The following is a 16,494-nucleotide window of genomic DNA, read 5'->3' on the forward strand; positions in this document are numbered from 1 at the left end:
TTATGTCAATTAATGTAAAATAATAGTTTGATTAATTTGTAAATTAGAGCAGAGTTGTATCTGACCAGTTAATGATGTAGATAATTAACCTTTACTTCACATTTTATTACATCCACAAGTCCATTTAATACAGTTCTCTCTCTGTTCTCAGGTTGCCAAAGCAGAAAAGTCCCTGTGAAATCTACATGTATGTCTCACTATAATTGTCGTAGAGCAAAGAAAAAACACGCACATCCGTCTCAAAAAAAAAAGTTATGGGTGCAGGACTAGCAAAGTAACATGAAAACTGAAAATAAAGTCCGCACACCAATCTCCCGTTTCTCAATTTAATGTGACGTTTCGGGCAGCCTGCCCTTCCTCAGGCTGCCCGAAACGTCACATTAAATTGAGAAACGGGAGATTGGTGTGCGGACTTTATTTTCAGTTTTCATGTCTCACTATAATTAACAGTATATAGAACAGTATCTGACCCAACAATGAGCAAAAAGACACTTCAGAGGTATTATTGATCATATTTTGGAATCTATGAATTCCTCAAAATGATGATTTTTCAAATTTGAGCATAAAGACAGGCAGAAACCGGTCATGCCACTGAGGCTGACCAATCAGAACAGGCTGGGCTTAATTGGTACAGGAGGCAGAGACATCCCAAGAGAAGTCGGAAGAGGACATATCTCTTATCTAAGACAGGCTCACAAGCAAAACATGGATACTTGAAATAAAACAACTGTAGAAAAGAATCTTTATATTTGACATTTAAAAAAAGACATTTACTCTACTAAACCCTACTCAATCTGATCAATCATGGAGGATTGAATATAAAAATGTACAGCCTACATCTTAAATCCTTCACTCCATAGAAAAGCTTGTTTGACATTTGTGGATATTTTGGAAACACATGCACAAACAAGACTCTCCAACCCCACCGACGTGTGTAACTGTTCTCATTATCTTACCATTCAATCTTTCCACTCTGTCCTGCTTCTGTCTTCTTTCACCTTGCAGCTCATATGTCACTCAGACGTTAAACCAATCACCTTCATCATCAGCGGCCTGATATCCTGTGTATCATAATCGGCAAAAGTTTCTCAAAACTATCTGTTATTATCAATGGATAAACAAGTGGGACATTGACTGATTTCCTAAAGGCACAGATTTAAGGATGACTCATTTCTTTATTATTGTAGGATTGTTATGTTTGGGGTGATCTATGCTTTCAGAATTTGCAAATATTGCAGTACAAACTCCTAAAATAAAGCTGATCCAGCCCAGAGTTTAACGATCGGAGAGATTTTCTTTTTATGAAATTCTGCCACCTTTTTGTTGTCGATGGGTTTTAAATTCCTTGTTTTTTGTGTTTTAGTGTATTTTTGTTTGTTGAATTTCCACGGGGGTTTGTTGTGTTCTTTGTTGTAGTGTTAATCTCGCCCTTTGATTCGGATCAGTAGTCTAGTCTGTATTCTATTTCTGTTTTACCTTGAAATCGGTTTTCCTTCTCCATAAGTGTCAGGCCTACAAAAATATATATCTAAAGCAGGTGAACAATATCTGAAAGTGATGTCCTTAAGAAAGAGGAAAACATCCAGCAAAGACCTGACACAGGAGCTGAGAGATGCATCTGGACCTTCAGCTGATCCATCTGCTGTTGGCCCAAGCCTCATTAGAAATGGGCTCCATGGAAGGGTGGCTGTCAGGAAGCCGTTCTTAAGGAAGGGAAACAGGGAGAAAAGGCTGAGCTGTGCCAAAGGACACAAGAAGTGGGCTGAAAATCAGTGGCAGCAGGTCTGATGGAGGGATGAATCCTCCCCAGAGCCCGGAGCTCAACATTACTGAAGCAGTGTGGGATCATGTTGGCAGAGAACGCAACAAAAGGCAGCCCACATCCAAAGAAGAGCTTTGGGATGTCCTTCAAGAAGCCTGGAGAACTATTCCTGAAGACTCCTTAAAGAAAGGACAGAAAGCTTGTATAAGAGGGTTCAGGCTGTGTTGAAGAATAAAGGTGCTCAGACCAAATATTGACTTTAAAGCCAGTTAGTATTGTACAAACTGTTTTTACCTTATATACTGTATTTACCATTAATATATATTTGCATATGTTTGAGTAGGATTTGAGTGATGAGTCAAGATATTAGTAAAGTACTCTATATATTCCATAGAGTGAGTGACCATTTCCTTTTTCTGTCTGGAAGAACTTGTGCTTACGCATGTCGTGTGGGTGTAACCACCATAGGCGAATGGCTGACTAATGGGAATGAAAAAATTAACCACAAATTCACATTAAGAATCGATGGCTCTGTTTGCCCAGCCCCCTTCCAGTATCAGACAATGACATTATTATCACAAAATATTCTGTAGCAGCCCCAGACAGCTCTGAAAGGAAAAGAAAACACATGACCACTGCAGATTTTGATGGACGGTGTGGCAGTCATGATACTTGCTGGCTTGCTCTTTCTGCTTTTCATTTCAGGTAAGTTTGAATATCGTTCAGAAAGATGCAAGAGGGGTAAGAAATATTCTTCAGTTTGCACGAGTTAAACATATTTCCTGATTTTTACTTTAATGGTACTTGTCATTTATTAATTTAAGAGTTACTTGTAATGGTGTTTGTACTGTTAAAATGAACCTGAATTGATTAGCCAGTGTAGTGTTTTTGTCTTGTCAAGGGTTTCAACACACGTTTCATCTTTGTAAATTTGGAATTAAAGAGTTCAGGGGTTGAGAATGGAAAAGAAGCACACAAATATTAAAACCTTGTTAAAAACAGCTTATAATATCAAAAACATTAGATTTGCATCAGAATAATGATAACACGTTGTTGTCTTTGATTTGAGTGAAATTCTTTTTCAATGCTGTCAAATAGATTAATTCATTTATCAAGAAATACTCACAGTAATAAATAATTAGTGGATTGATCAGATAAAACCTCTCAGTCCTGCCGACGCCCATCTCATAATGGTCTCTTTGGGACCACAATCGCTGCATGCTACTGAAGATATTTATGTGCTGGTTTTTTATAGTTTGATCATGAATTAACCGACTGAGTGACACAGACTAACTATGGTTCTGAGGACTGGATTAAAGTAAAGAGGGTTCTTTTTATTAGAATAATTCATTTAATCCTTATTTTGCGGTAGATGGGGTTTCCTTTGAGACCAACTGCAGTTATCAGGATGTTTTAAACTACTTAAACCTGACCAGAAACAACGAGCTCTACTCCATGACCAGGCCAGTTAAAAACTACAAACGTCCAACACTGGTCACCTTGGAGGTTCTGCTTTATGCCATCTTAGATGTGGTAAGTATGTCTTTATTTTAAAGTTTTTCAAATAACAGAGTGCTGCTAATCTTTGTTACTGTAGGCTTTCAGGCTCGTTGTCTAATACCAACCAGATATAAACGCTTCTATCAAAATATCGGTTAAAAAAAGACACAGACACTGCACTTTTTCTGTTCAATTGTTGATTTTGTGCTTTGTTTATGGAAATTTACATTTCTATAGACTTTCTGATAATTACATGATTGATTTATTACATGATTAATTGATGATCAAGACCAATTTAATTTCTGTGATACAAGTTTGTGCCGATGGTTGAAATTTGAGTGTAAAGACTGTCAGTAGGGAGAAAAGACTGAACAGCGTGACTCCACATATGTTCAGAATCCAAAACCAGCAGATGTAATGCTCGCTATTTAAACAAATTAGGTTTGCTTCTCAAAAACAGAAAGTGTTGCACATTTCTGAATTGCTTTACTTATTTATTCATTGTAAAAATGAAGTTTTTCCATTAGTTTTGTGCTTGCCCATGTTACTGCCTGTGATACTGCCACTGTAATTGTCAAGTAAATGAATTAAGTTAAATTCAATTCAAACTTATTTGTATGGCACCAAATCACAACTAATGTCATCTCAAGTATCTGATCTAATAAGGAAGACAAGATCTGTTTTTTTTTGCTTATCAATAAAATGAAACCACAAAGCTAGCGGCAATGTCGGTGAAAACGAGCTCAAAGAGGGCTTCCAACAAGGCGTTGTGGCCAGATCAAAACTCACTTACAGGTGTAATAACTTACTGAATACTGTCTGGAAATAAAAGTAGGAAGAGTACAGTGTAACCTTACAGACAAATGTGAAGCAGTTACGGTGACAAATAATATTTCAATATAACACTGATTACAATGACTCCACACACAAAGCTGATAGAACAGGGAAGTTCAGTCTCACAAGAAAACATGGTCATCGGAAATCCACGGTTTAAACTGTGAGATAGTAACAAGGCTGTTGTTTTCTGTTGGCCAGGGTTCACGAGACATAGCAGGAATCAAGGCATGTGAATATACAAGATGTCTCAACCACATGGATTTTTCTAAATGGTTAACTTTATCTAACTCGTAACATGTGGGACCTAAACGTGTACATTGATCTTCTAACTCCAACTATTTGGAGGTCAGAGCGGAAGCAGAAGCAGAAGAGCACAATGACTGTTGAAAACCTGGTGAAGGATGAGTCTTAAGCGAGCCGATTTCTGGTATTAAAGTGTTCTGGAGAAATGTAGGATGGTGTTGTCATCATGAAGGATCACATCTGAAGAAGTAGGACGTCAGTGTGCTGACGATGACACATACTGAAGGATCAAAACTTAACCTGTATTGACAGCAGACAGAGACACGAAAACATTGTAATTGCTCAGTTTTGAGTCTTCAATGGGAAACAAAGGAAACCACAAATCTGTGGTTTTAGGTCCGTTATGCTGCAGTAAGGGCTGCACGGTGGTGTGGTGGTTAGCACTGTCACCTCACAGCAAGAAGTTCCAGGTTCAATTCCCATGTGAGGTTTTTCTGTGCGGTGATTGCGTCGCATCATTTCAGTAGATTTGTCATAATGGTGTGGCAGTGGTGCTGTGAGGACAGTGGCCGGTTATCGCAACAACAATTAGACAGACCGGTACATTTACTCCATTACTTGTTGGTATTAAAGAGCCCAAAGTGTATGAAGAAAAGACACAAACAGAAGCAGCCTTGACTACAGAGATAAGGCAAATCTAGACCCTGCCGTCTGCATGTTCAGTAGAAAACCTGCATAGTTTTTACTGATCTTGTCCAGTTTCGCAGCTTCATGTTTCTTTTTACACACGAGAACGATCATGTCTGGGCAGTTAATTTGGCTACATGCACAATGATCTCCCACAGACAAAGTTAGAGACAGCATAGAATCTTCAACGTTTATTCACACAATCCACAGCGTCGTGGAGTCAGACCTGTTCCTGTGTGCTCGAACGAGGACAGTGGTCCAGCTCAACTGCGGATGTAACTGTGCTGAGTGTGTGCAAGTTGCTGCTTTGATTCTGATGATTTTTCCTCACTTTAATTCTTTACAGGTTGAAAAAGACCAGAAATTCATTCCTCATGTTTGGACTGTCATGGTGAGTTCTTTTCAACAAATTTCCTTTTTTTTTTTAAAAGGAAAGCCAAATATTGTCTATTAATTGCATATTGTTTCTGTTTTTTTTTTTCTTGTGACTTTGCCTTTTACTTTTCCTTGTTTTCGTCCCTTTTTTTTCTATTTAGAGCTTTCGCAATGAGTATATTTCCTGGGATCCAAATCAGTTTTGTGGAATTTATAATGTTTCTCTTCCTGCTGGGATTTTGTGGAAACCAGATCTAGCGATTGAAGAAATGTAAGTGATAAGACATCCACAAACGCACAGCATGCGATCTTACTACCTTTGTCAAGACATTGAATAACATAATTCTAACCTTTTTGCTGAAGTCTGAACCCTCAAAAGGCATTCATGTGCTCATATCGCAGAGATGACCTTACAGGGTTTGATGTAAAATGTCTGCCATACAGACATGAAGATGTGAACACATCCTAATGTGCTCAGTGCATATATCGAGTTATCTAAATTGACAACTAAAAAGACATAATTATGCTGTCTGACAGAAAATGGCTGACAGATTCTATCTCAAAGCAAAATGAGGAAAATATATCTGTATTACATTCTCTGATCTGTTCGCAGTTCCTTCCATTAAAGATCTTGATTGTTTTTAAACCCTTGTAAATAAGGTACTGGAATGTGTGTTTTTCTTTAGATACACAGAAACTCAAGTATCTGGAGGTCGCTTCGCTGTATTTTATTGAACAAAACTTATTCTGAGGTGCACATGTACGTAACACAATTGTGCCTGAAAACTCCCCGCTAAGATAAACATTTTTATACTTAAAAAAATACACAGATGCAGATTAAATGCCATTTAGAGCATTTGACTGTTCATGAATTATGCGCATTAATAATGATTGATGCTTTGGAATGTAACGGCAAACAGAAACATTTAATATCTGTGACTCGATTAGGAAACTTTCCTGATACATGCTTCAAATGAACATAAATGGTGCAGCTCTGCTATGTTTGTTTATTGTTATAGCGATCCCTCTTTCAGTTCTGTCATCTTTTAAAGGTGTAATGTGTGAGCTTGCGCTAGTACAGTAGACTCAAACAGAGTGCTAAAAAATAGCCCATACACAGTCAGAAAACATACACCAACACACACATGCCTTATAAGAGCTTATACGAAGGAAACATGAGGCACAAAGAGGGAGACAGGCTGCACACTCAGATAAGAACACCAACACATCCACATAGCTTAACTTAGCAAGTATTTGTTGCTGCTGTGATGCTGTCCAAAAAAGATATGTGGACTTTTTGACCATTTAAGAGTTTTTTTTTTTTTTTTTTTTGTAATTTTCTGCAGTGCTTAAGTGGTTAAATTCATGAGAAAAGTGGTTCCATCTATTCATATCAGTGGATCCAAGTGTAAATATATACATGGTAGTATTTGTGTAGAAATTTAAACAGACTTCATACAGTTTCCTGTGCTGAGCTTTCATTGTTTCTTAACTGTTTTCTTACTCTTTCTTCTTGGTTTCTTTTTGCTCTCTGACTGATTTCAGTACTATGAGGGACTAGTGAACCTCATTGATTATTTTAGAGGCCTATAAACAGAAAATGAATGCAGGCATATCTTCAGGCAGCTTTATCAGTGTGCCTGCTGTGGTACAAGTTAAGCAATTTCATCTATAATTTGTAAGTACTATATTTAAAGGTTGGTATATAATGTCATTATAATTGAACATTGCAAAAATTGTTTTGTCTCGCTGCAAGAAAAACAATCATATTCAACATAATTATCGCCTACTATTTGATGTAATGAATTCCTTTTTGTTAATCAATTCACTTTGTATTTTACCACCATGAAAACTGTATTGCAAATTCTGTAAGATTTTATGCCAAAGCAACCACGGTGAGATATAAAGAAGTTTTGGTGTTGGGTTTTGATCTGTGCACCTCTAATTTTTGAAGGGTTCATAAGCACTTATTGTGCACATGTCTGTGTTTTCATACAGGACAGAGATAGACAAAGCTCCTCCAAATCCTTATCTCACTATCAACAATAAAGGAGATGTTGAAATCAAGAACGACCTGGGGCTGGTGAGCACCTGCAGGATGCATATATTCACATTCCCCTTCGATATTCAGCGCTGCAACCTCACTTTTAAATCTGTCATACACACCAGTGAGTACAAGTTTATAATCTTGTTCACAAAGAGATGATCTGAGTCTGTAAATCAGTTTAATGTCATGACTCAAAACAGCTACTGTAACAACCTTACATCTGTGACCCTTAAGACCTCTGTGAGCTTTGTGTCTTTACAAATTTGATAAATGGACAAACTAACCAGTGTTGATAGACCTTCTTTCTTTTCTGATATCTTAAATGGTCGAACATGTTGGGAACCATTTGGCAGAAAGTGGATGTTGAGAATAGATATGCATTCAAAAGGACTTAGTGGAGAATTAGGAACAAGTGATATATGTGGATGCAGCCATAACTGCTGCTGTCCATTGGAGTCAGCGTGGCCTATGGGCTGGATAACAGTGATAATTTTGTTCAATTTGAAATGTACTCAGTAATAATTTTAAGGTTGATTTTTATTTTTTTAACCACAGTCAAAAAGCCCCCTTCTGCTGTGATTGGTCAGCTCCAGTGGCCTGATCAAGCCCCTCCTACTGCTCTGCATATGCTTACTTGAAATTTCATATTTGAAAATTAAACTTTTTCTTTGATGGAATAAAAATGATTCTCTCGGAAATAAACTCTAAAATACTATTTAGAACACCTGAAAAACTGCATTTTTGTCATTGTGGGGCAATATACAGGTGTTAAGATTTAGTCACATTATACAGAAGCATTCAAACATCAAATGTAACTTCAGGGGACTTGTAGTTATCAGGCCCAGCTTTTGCCAGTTGTTATCATAAAGAAGTCTTTAAAATATATATGATATTTGTGATTAAGACTGGATATTGGTGACATGACTGTTGTGTTGTATGCAGACTTTCATCCATTTCTCCGTTGTTTTCAAAAATAACGTCACTTTACTTTCATTTTTCGATCACAGCCAGGGACATTCGTCTGCAGCCGACTGACAACTCTTCAGAGGCCACAGAGTGGTCTCGTGAGTTGATGCGGACCCAGTACGAGTGGCTCTTCATCAACATGAAAGTAACTGCCATCAACGCCAGTAATTCAGCTGATCAGGACATCATCATTTACACTGTAAGTGTAATAGCCTAATTTACTCAGATCTATAGCAACAAATGTACATTTAGTTGCTTTTTAAACACTCTACCTCTGTTGTTTTCCACATTTATCTAACCTTGTTTTGATTGTGCAGTAGTATGAGTATCATAAATATTAAAGAGCCCACATTATACTTAAATGCTGATTCATAATGTCGTATTATTTTATTTAGAGTAGATTGACATGCTTTAATGTAAAAAAGAAAAATCACATTGTTGTCATACTGCACATCTCTTTTGCACTAAGTCATTTACAGTACATAAACTCCATCATAGCTCCTTTCTACCAAAGGGCCCAATTTTCTCCGATTAGTCAGCTGACTGATCAATAATCATGGAATGCATATACCTGCTCATTCTTTGTTTTAGAAGTGCCCAAGTAGCTTTAAGGTGGACATTATGCAAACAAATCAAAATGTATTTGTATTTGCAGTGTGACTTCATTAAGTAAAAGCTGAACGACAAATGAGGCATTTTGGCGTTTTCAAATCTAATTTAACAGATCAACATGAAGAGGAGGCCTCTCCTGTACATTGTCAACTTCCTGCTTCCTGTCCTCTTCTTCTTGTGTCTGGACTTGTCCTCCTTCATGATCGCAGTTTGGGGTGGTGAGAAGCTCAGCTTCAAGGTCACCGTGCTGCTGGCCATCACAGTGTTACAGCTTATCCTCAATGATATTCTGCCTTCCTCTTCTGACAGGGTTCCACTTATTGGTAAAGAAACTGAGTCTTGCCTTTATTGGACTATGCGTTATATGATCAGTATCCACATGAACAGTTTCTTGTCCCAATTAATGATGTGCTTCCTGCTCCCCGTAGCGCTCTACTGCATTGGGATTTTTGGCCTGATGATGCTCAGCCTCCTGGAGACAATTTTGGTGATGTATCTGATAGAGAAAGACTCTCACGACAATGAGACAGATAGGAACCAAAGCCCGAGGGAGAAATGTATCAAACATAACAACAGTACCATCCACAGTTGCCAAACAGGTGAGAGTTTAATTTTAGTCCAGTTACAGCCACATGAGGGTCTTTAGTAATCACTCGTTGTTTTTTAGTTCCTACATTTCTTGTTTTACACCTCATACCGGCATGCATATTTGTACAGGTGCCTGCATCAAATAACAGAACATGTATCACAGTGTGTCACTTGTTGAGGCATAAGAGTAAAAGATTTGTTCGCAGACAATGATTGACAATCTGACATACTGTAAAACCTACTTTAAATTTTTTTGATTAGGCCGTAAACTCAGAATAATCCAGATGCCCTAAGTAGCTAAATGCCACAACAACAACTTTACTTTAACCTCAACACTAGTCAAATTCAGCCAGTCTCACTGGACAATATGGAATAGGTAAGTTTGTCCACGTCCAAAACTTAGCACTCAGCACAGTTACATGCACAGTTGAGTCGAGGCTACAGTTACAACTCACTATTTAACTGGACCACCGTCCTCATCCAAATATCCATGAGAGGGTAATTGATTAATTGACTGAAGTATGTCCGACACCGCAGCGCTGTGGACTGTGTGATTAAAGGGGAACTCCGGGGCATTTGAAGCGCAATCCTATTGCTAGAGGTTGTCAAATACTGACAGTAGGACACAGACTGGTGCAAATCTGCGCTCCCTGTGCGGCGATCGCGCTGTTTGCGCAGCCTGTCATGCTAGCCAAATACGTAGTGGCCAAGGGGCAAATTCTAAACCTTCTATGTAAAACTACAACTTGCACACTGCAGAAACGTCACACCACTTTATAAACCATCCGACAATAAAGTCACAAGCCTTACCATCAAAACCATATGCATGGTTCTCCCATTACTGGCATGGGGACGTTACAAAACAACTTTATAAACAGCATGTCACTTACCTGTTGTTGGTATGCGCGCGCATGTGAAAGCCCAAAAGAGTCCATGGACGATAATCACATATACAAAACAATTATATTCTCTAGAAAAACTGCGTTCAAGTATTTAAAACATTACAACAATATTACTGGGCATGTATTGTTGTAATGTTTTAAATACTTGAACGCAGTTTTTCTAGAGAAGATAATTGTTTTGTATATGGGATTATCGTCCATTGACTCTTTTGGGCTTTCTCATGCGCGAGAATACCGACAAGAGGTAAGTGACATGCTGTTTATAAAGTTGTTTTGTAACGTCCCCATGCCAGTAATGTGAGAACCATGCATATGGTTTTGATGGTAAGGCTTGTGACTTTATTGTCGGATGGTTTATAAAGTGGTGTGACGTTTCTGCAGTGTGCAAGTTGTTGTTTTACGTGGAAGGTTTAGCTCTTGCCCCTTAGCCACCACGTATTTGGCTAGCATGACAGACTGCGCAAACAGCGCAATCGCCGCACAGGGAGCGCCGATTTGCACCAGTCTGTGTCCTACTGTCAGTATTTGACAACCTCTAGCAATGGGATTGCGCTTCAAATGCCCCGGAGTTCCCCTTTAAGTGTTCAAGACATTCTGTTGCTTTGAACTTTCTTTCAGGGAGATCATCATTCATGTAAGTACAGCTGAATTCACTGCACAGACGTTCTCGATTCTGTCAGATGATGCTGCACTTATGAAATGACCATCTTATTAGAGCAGAGCGGCAGTCTGGAAATGCTTAAATGATCGGAAGTTGACACATAGTGTCAACTTGTGTCAACTAATGAGCTGATTTTCTATTGACTTGTCTTACAAAAGAAACTATATATATGTGAATGAGAGCAGCTTTATTGGGAATTCTGCTATTTCAACATACACTTACACTTTACTGTTTTACAAATAGATGCAAAAAATAAATGAACTGTACAGCATGTGCGGAGCAACAAGGCCTTTTGAGTCTAGTTGAGTGTAGACATGCAGTTGTTTGATCCCCAAGTTTCTAGGAGTCCAGCTTTGAGAGGCTCAATTTTATCCGATTTTGGTCAGACTAATATGTTTACATTCAGTCCAGTTTTGGTTGGACTTACACAATAATTCTTGTGTTTTTCTAGTATCGTGTAAATGTGTGTTCTCTCTCGTATCCCGTGGCTGAAAATGAAAAAAAACCCACCTTGTTTTCAATTCTATAAAACTGTCTTTTCAGAGGTTCAGAAATGGACTCAGAGCGGTTGTATCTACGAACTGTCTGCTGTTGAAACTCCATCTGAGCTACTGTCTGCCTCCAAAGAGGTTCGAATCTGGTTACACTCTAATTCCTGTCTCAGTCAAGAAGACTCTCCATAACTCCGTAAATTTGTCAATCAAATCACTCTTGCAGGGCAATAGCAGCAAACAGATTGAAGACCAAACCATGGAGAGGCTTTCAGATGAGCTGAGAAGGATGGAGAAAACATTATCTCTCATTCTGAAGACTCATGAGGAAGAGGAGAAGCTTGGATATTGGACCAGAGTCGCTAAAAGAGTCAACAAATATTTCTTGATTTTCTATGTGACAGTGTCCATTTTGTTCTTGCTTGCAATCTACTTAAAGTGGAACAATGTTTAGAGATTGTCCCTGAGTAACACAAACATGATTTTCAAGTTACTTTTTCATCATTAGATAGACCTGAGTGTCTTAATGCAGGACGATTGTGAGAAAGGTGTTAGGATAAGGGGATAAAGTAAGACTTTTTGTTGCATTCACGTCAAAGTTACACTTATATGTTGCTGTTTGGTGAACCTGCAACAGCTGTGTTTTGTGATGGTAATCTGATATTTTACTTGGTCAGTCACCTGGTTAAGCTGTCCAGAGGAATCCGACAGATCATAGAATTAAATAATGAAATAATCGCTGTCCAAACTTTCTTCCTTTATGTTTTTACCTGTGATTAAAAGGAACAAAACAAAGCTGTTTTTTCATTGCATCTGAGCCAAATGAAAAAGAACACTATATTTAACTGAAGCTTCATGTTCTCTGTATGACCATGTATCTAAATACTCTTCCCATCCATCGCTGTTTTGTATCATCTGCTTTGAGAAGATGGTAACTAAAAGTCGTGAGTTAAAAGTTACAAGTAAAATATCACAATATTGTTGAGTTGGTAGAAACTGTGCTGTTACAGTAGTAGAATTAAAGGTTGATTTTTTTTCATTTTGGACTTTGGAAATGATCCCCACAAGGGATAAGCTTTGCCTAAGAGAGTTCTTATTGGTTTAAAAAAAAAAGTTTTGCCAGAATGTTAAAGTGGTTCATCCAGACCGTTCTCCAGTCTTGATGCAGCGCAGTGGAGGAAGGTCTAACTTACTGAGATTAGCACCTTGTTCACTTGGTTTTGTTTCACTAATTCTAAAAGCCTTATATTCCCAAGAGTGCTGTTTTACTTAGTGTTACATGTACATATAAAACATGTTTGTAGCATCAGGACAAGTGTTGTGTATTATGTAATTGTAGTGCCACACTGTATGACTCATGCTCTTAGAGGTTGTTTAGTTATGTATCAGATTTCTCCTTAGCTTAATTCATGCTTTTTGGTGGTTTTATGGTTTGAAGAGTTCTGTGATCTGCCCCGTATTGGCTTTGAAAATGTGTATCCAGGTCACAAATAAACAACAAATCCTCTCCTTTCTACATCCATTTTCTATACCGCTGAATCTGTCGGTGGGTCGCGGGGGGGCTGGAGCCTATCCCAGTGGTCAATGGGTGAGGGGCGGGGTACACCCTGGACAGGCCGCCAGTCCATCACAGGGCCACACAGAGACAAACGAGACAAACAGCCATACACGCTCACACTCACTCCTAAGGACAGTTTTAGAGACACCAATTAACTTAACATGCATGTTTTTGGACAGTGGGAGGAAGCCGGAGTACCCGGAGAGAACCCACGCATACACGGGGAGAACATGCAAACTCCACACAGAAAGGCCCCAGCTGGGAGTTGAACCTGGAACCTTCTTGCTGTGAGGTGATGGTACTAACCACCACACCACTGTGCAGCCCCCTCCTCCTTAAAGCTATAATGTGTAATATTTCACGGACAATAAATGTGTCCATGTCGCTCCGCCATTTTAAAACTACGGGATTTGTAGAGGGACATGTCATCAGCTTCAATGTGGAAACGGAAAGGGCGAAGCTGATGACATGTCCTTCTACAAATCCCGTAGTTTTAAAATGGCGGAGCGACATGGAGACATTCATTGGGGTGTAACACTCTTATGTACATTCGCATGCTGAATATAAAGAATATAAGAACACTGCACTTTTGTGATGGAGGTAATTAATAACGATTGAGGTAATACTTGTGAATGATAAGACTCAAATTTGTTAATAGACAACGTGAAATATTACACATTATGGCTTTAAAAAAAAAAAAAGACAAAAAACAAACACACATTTTACTATTCCCTGTATCTCCAAGTTTCCACCAACACCTATTTCACACCAAGTAGTAGAATCATGTAGCTGTAGTTATGAAGCATTACCTGATGTGTATGATAGGCAGTGACCTCCACACTCTGGAATTGCAGGATCTCTAAAGTACAATTCATGTAATTATAGCTTGTAATGTCTTCTGCAGGAATAACCGCTGTTTGGATGGATGTGAGGGTAGAGAGACTCTAAAACCAGGGAGCAACAGGCTTCAGAATCCCCATAATGTTCTGCGCAGAGAGTGTTAAATACCTTGTCGGCCCAGTCCCAAAAAGAAAAAAATGTAATAGGTACACATGCAGTAGTGTCACAGTCCATGGTTGTAAATTGTGAGATTGTTATTTTCTGTAAGACAGCATTCATATGACATGAACAGTAAAATGTGTAAGCTGAAATGTACTCTATCTCATGTACTCTGTCATATCTAGACCTAACTATGTGCAGTCATTCTGACCCTTACCGTGCATGTTTAACTCATGGAACAACTATATGTCTATCAAACTTGCATCATATTTCATATTAAGAGGATAATAACTGGAGAAGAATTGCACATCTCTCTTATTCAAAATCTTTATTTTCATGAATACGTGACTCACAGACAGCTGGTCCGAACTAATCCTAACTGCTTGTTCTGAGTGAACTCATATGCTGCCATGAGGTAGTTTCTTTCTCTGCTGGAAAATGATGACGTGCTCCTCTAAAAGCCTTGCTTTCCCACATCCTGGTTCTTGCAAAGCTAATGAGAAAGTGTATGGCTCCCCAGACAAATTTAGGACAGCCTTTTACTGCAGCGACTGAAGATGTGTTTTATGTGTACAAAACATTTCAAACACATGCACAGAACACTATTCTTGTATTTGTAAAATTCTGGTATACTGATATGATTTGTAGTAGTGGATTTATACTTGCTAAGAGTTTGTGGACATTCTTGCAGCGACATGTTTGTTATATCAAGATGATGAAATGCAATCTAATTGATGATTCTGGCTCAAAACAACAAAATGTCACATTTATTTAAAAACTAAAATCTCCCTAACTTCATGTTTTAGGATGGATTTAAGAGTAAAACTATTCCTGAAATAGATGCCTTAAAAAATCCCCTTAATGTTTCTGAATAATTCTAGAAATTCTCCCAGATGAGTCATTAACTTAAAACTTCAGCTCCTAAAAGAAAAATAGTTTATCTGAAAGGAAAAGAGTAAAAGCTTTAAATCACTTTGATAAGTTCATCTAACAAGCTGGAGGTAGATAAGCGGTTGTTACGTTTGTGCTGCCCTCCTTCTAACACAGATCAGGAAGTGAAATTAGTACAAATGGAAACAGAACAGAGTCAACAGAGATTCTCACTGACCTCTCACAGCTATGATGCTTTCAGGGTGCTTTTGTCTCCTCTTTTTCACAGATAAGCCAATTCTGTATAATACATGCAGGTAGATTCACCATACCTGTAATGTTATGAAAATCTGCTTGTCATATTTAATTAAGCGACATTATCGATTTATAAACTGTGACTGAATTTAATTCCTTAGGTCTTATAGTTTTGAAATGTTAAAAAAAGTAGGAATAAAGTGGGTAAAGTATCGATGGCTTCCAAGTTTGAAGCTTTTTCTTTCTTTGCAGTCTTGAGCTGTTATGATATTATAATGTCTTTTTTTTTTTTTTAAATGAGCATAAGCACTTTAAAAAAAAGTGAAGCAAAGGAAGGGGGGGTTATGGCTAGCTCGTTAACCTTTGTGGTGAAACGACATCTTTCAGATGTTGGATAAACTGAATGTCTTGACAAAAGTCTAGAATAAGATGAAATAGGTTAGTTTTAAACTAGTTTTCAGTCATTTCTGTATTATTTGTATGAAAATGAAAATTCAAAACTTACTCACAGCCCTGGATTAAAAGGAGACAATTACATTTGATGAAAAAATAAAATAGAAAAACTGAAATTGAAAAAGGATGCTGTTATTGCCAGATATTCATCCTGAATGATTCATGGAGATAATCCGAGGAAGTAATAAATTCCCATAAAGCAGAATATTTCAAAAACCTGTTCAAAGACTTTAATAAAATTTATGAAAATCCTTTCCTGTCTGGGTTTGTGGGTTTTGTGTGTTTGTTCATGGGGTTTTAGTTTTGTTGTGGAAATCTTTTTAAGTGAGTCTTAATAAGAGAAGAACTACTGAGTCGTCATATATGTATTCATTTCTTGGAAGAAGGTCTGTCAGTCACACAGAAAGACTGTAGTGAGAGACGAAAGAGTCTTTATACACATGAGCTGCCTTACTCGCAGTGTTCTTTGTTGAGTTCAGACAATAATTAAAGATTATGAACAACTTTCATGAGAACCATACAAAACTTTCCCATGTATGGAGCTAAGACAATGCATGTATTTATTTCTATCACAGTTTATTGATTTTTGTATCCTAGTTTATTCTTTTACCTTTTATTCTCTTGGTTTCCCATCATTGTTGCTTTGGTTTTTGGTCTACGCTCTGGTTTAGTCTTTCTCAGTGCCTTG

At 38.0% G+C, this 16,494-nt stretch overlaps 1 pseudogene; it reads left to right on the forward strand.

Annotated features, from left to right (window-relative positions):
* The first annotated feature begins 585 nt into the window (after nucleotides 1-585).
* LOC142374503 (5-hydroxytryptamine receptor 3A-like) lies at nucleotides 586-11,863 on the forward strand (annotated as a pseudogene).
* Nucleotides 11,864-16,494: the final 4,631 nt, after the last annotated feature.

Source organism: Odontesthes bonariensis, chromosome 23 (genome assembly GCF_027942865.1).
Source record: "Odontesthes bonariensis isolate fOdoBon6 chromosome 23, fOdoBon6.hap1, whole genome shotgun sequence".
Classification (NCBI taxonomy): Eukaryota; Metazoa; Chordata; class Actinopteri; order Atheriniformes; family Atherinopsidae; genus Odontesthes; species Odontesthes bonariensis.